The sequence below is a fragment of the Cebus imitator genome, unplaced genomic scaffold (assembly GCF_001604975.1).
Source record: "Cebus imitator isolate Cc_AM_T3 unplaced genomic scaffold, Cebus_imitator-1.0 Scaffold20, whole genome shotgun sequence".
NCBI classification, from domain to species: domain Eukaryota; kingdom Metazoa; phylum Chordata; class Mammalia; order Primates; family Cebidae; genus Cebus; species Cebus imitator.
The window spans coordinates 6415175-6417590 of NW_016107335.1; positions in this window are offsets into that span (position 1 = coordinate 6415175).

The window sequence follows — 2416 nt, forward strand, 5'->3', positions numbered from 1 at the left end:
GAAGGAAGGAAGGAAGGAAGGAAGGAAGGAAGGAAGGAAGGAAGGAGGGAAGGAGAAAAGAGGAAACTCACTGACTCCATAACTGGAAGCCCAAGAGCGGACCTACACTCAGGTACAACAGGATCCAGGGACCCTAACAGTAACTCAAACCCTTCTCCCCGTTTACCTCTGTTTGCTTTGATGCCATCCTTCTGCAGTTGGCATTTCCTTCTGTAGCCAGAATCATCAGCAGCCACAGGACACCTCAGTCCTTCAAGCTTTCTACACCCAAAGGTAAGGTCCACTCTTCTTGAGCTCCAAAACCAAAAAGAGACTCTTCTTAGGGAAAGGGGATGCTGAACGACCCAAAACAGCAGATGCTCAGTATACTACTAACCCTTTTAGCACCTATGTGAACTTGCTAGGCCTCATTCTCCATCTGTAAAATGGAAGAATAATAATACCTACCAGTGGTAAAATGCATAGCCCCATTCCAGCATGTAGTAACCCCTATATTCATGCTGGCTCTTGTTCTTACATATGCCTTTCCTAGATGGTCATCTTTTAATTCTGCTTATGATATCTCTTACTGAATAGAATTTATAATTTTTCCTGTGACCAAATCTAAAAATATTTTCTTTATGGGTTCTGGATGATGTCTTATATAGAGGAGACTTCCCCACACCAACATTACAAAAACATCCTCTTACATCTCCTGGTATTTTTGTAGTTTTATTTACTTATTTATTTATATAGACAGAGTCTCGCTCTGTCATCCAGGCTGAAGTACAGTGGCGTGATCCTCCCACCTCTGTTTTTGTGTTTTTAGTAGAGAGAGTTTCACCATGTTGCCCAGGCTGGTGTTGACCTCCTGGGCTCAAGCAATCTGCTCACCTCAGCCTCCCGAAGTGCTGGGATTACAAGTGAGAGCCACAGCGCCTGGCCTGTAGTTTTATTTTTAACGTTCAAATCTTTACCATCTGGCCAGGCACAGTGGCTCAAGCCTGAAACCCCAGCACTTTGGGAGGCCAAGGCAGGTGGATCACTTGAAGTCAGTAGTTCAAGACAAGCCTGACCAAGATGGTGAAATCCTGTCTCTACTAAAAAAATACAAAATTAGGCCAGGTGTGGTGACTCATGCCTGTAATCTCAGCACTTCGGGAGGCCAAGGTGGGCGGATCACCTGAGGTCAGGAGTTCAAGACCAGCCTGGCCAACATGGTGAAACCCTGTCTTTAAAAAAAATAGAAAAATACAAAATTAACTGGGTGTGGTGGCACACCCCTGTAATCCCAGTTACTTTAGAGGCTGAGGCAGGCGAATCGCTTGAACCCAGCAAGTGGAGGTTGCAGTGAGCTGAGATCGCACCATTGCACACCAGCCTGGCCAATAAGAGCAAAACTCCGACTCAAAAATAAAATAATTAAAAATAAATCTTCACCTTTTCCTCACAAATTTGAAAATTAATGTCTATCAAATGTTAAATTCCTGATATGAACTTTTTTCTAGAATTTTTTTTCTGTCTCATTCTTTATTCCTATGCTAGTTTTAATTATTACAACTGCATAGTAAATTTTGGTATTGCCGAGGGTAAGTTTCCCCCACCATCATTATTTATTTTTTATTATTTTTTTTGAGATGGACACTCAGTCTATATTCCAGGCTGGAGAGCAGTGGCGTGATCTTGGCTTACTGCAACCTCTGCCTCCGGGTCCTGGTTTAAGCAGTTCTCTTGCCTCAGCCTCCCAAGTAGCTGAGATTACAGGCACGAGCCACCACACCCAGCTAATTTTTGTATTTTTAGTAGAGATGGGGCCCCACCATGTTGGCCAGGCTGGTCTTGAATTCCTGACCTCATGATCAGCCTGCCTCAGCTTCCAAATAAACTTTTAAATCAACTTATAAAGATACAATTTTAAATGAGTCAGATTTCATCTTAAAATTGCATTGAATTTATGGATCAATGTAGAAAGAATTCGCATCTTCATAAGAATAAGCTTTCTTGGCTAGGAACCAATGCAGAGCTCCATTGATTCAGATATTCTTCATATTCCTGAGTTTTAGAGAATAAACATAACAGGAAAAATAAACTTAACACATTCATTGTTATGCTTAGTCCTAAATATTTTATTTGGTGGACTTTTGTTTTGCTATTGAATAAAATTATTTTTTGCCATTAAGTTTTCTAATTTATTGTAATTGCCAAGGTTGTTATTATTTTTTTGAGACAGTCTCATTCTCCCAAAGTGCTGGGGTAACAGGTGTGAGCCACTGCACTCAGCCTGCCAATGCTATTAATATTTGTGTTTTACTCATAACTGATTATCCTAGTGTACTCTTTTTATCTGAAAAATCTTCAGTTTTTTAGTTGAGTTATTTTTTTTTTCTTTTCTTTCTTCTTCTGTGGCCCAGGCTGGAAGGCAGTGGCATGATCATGG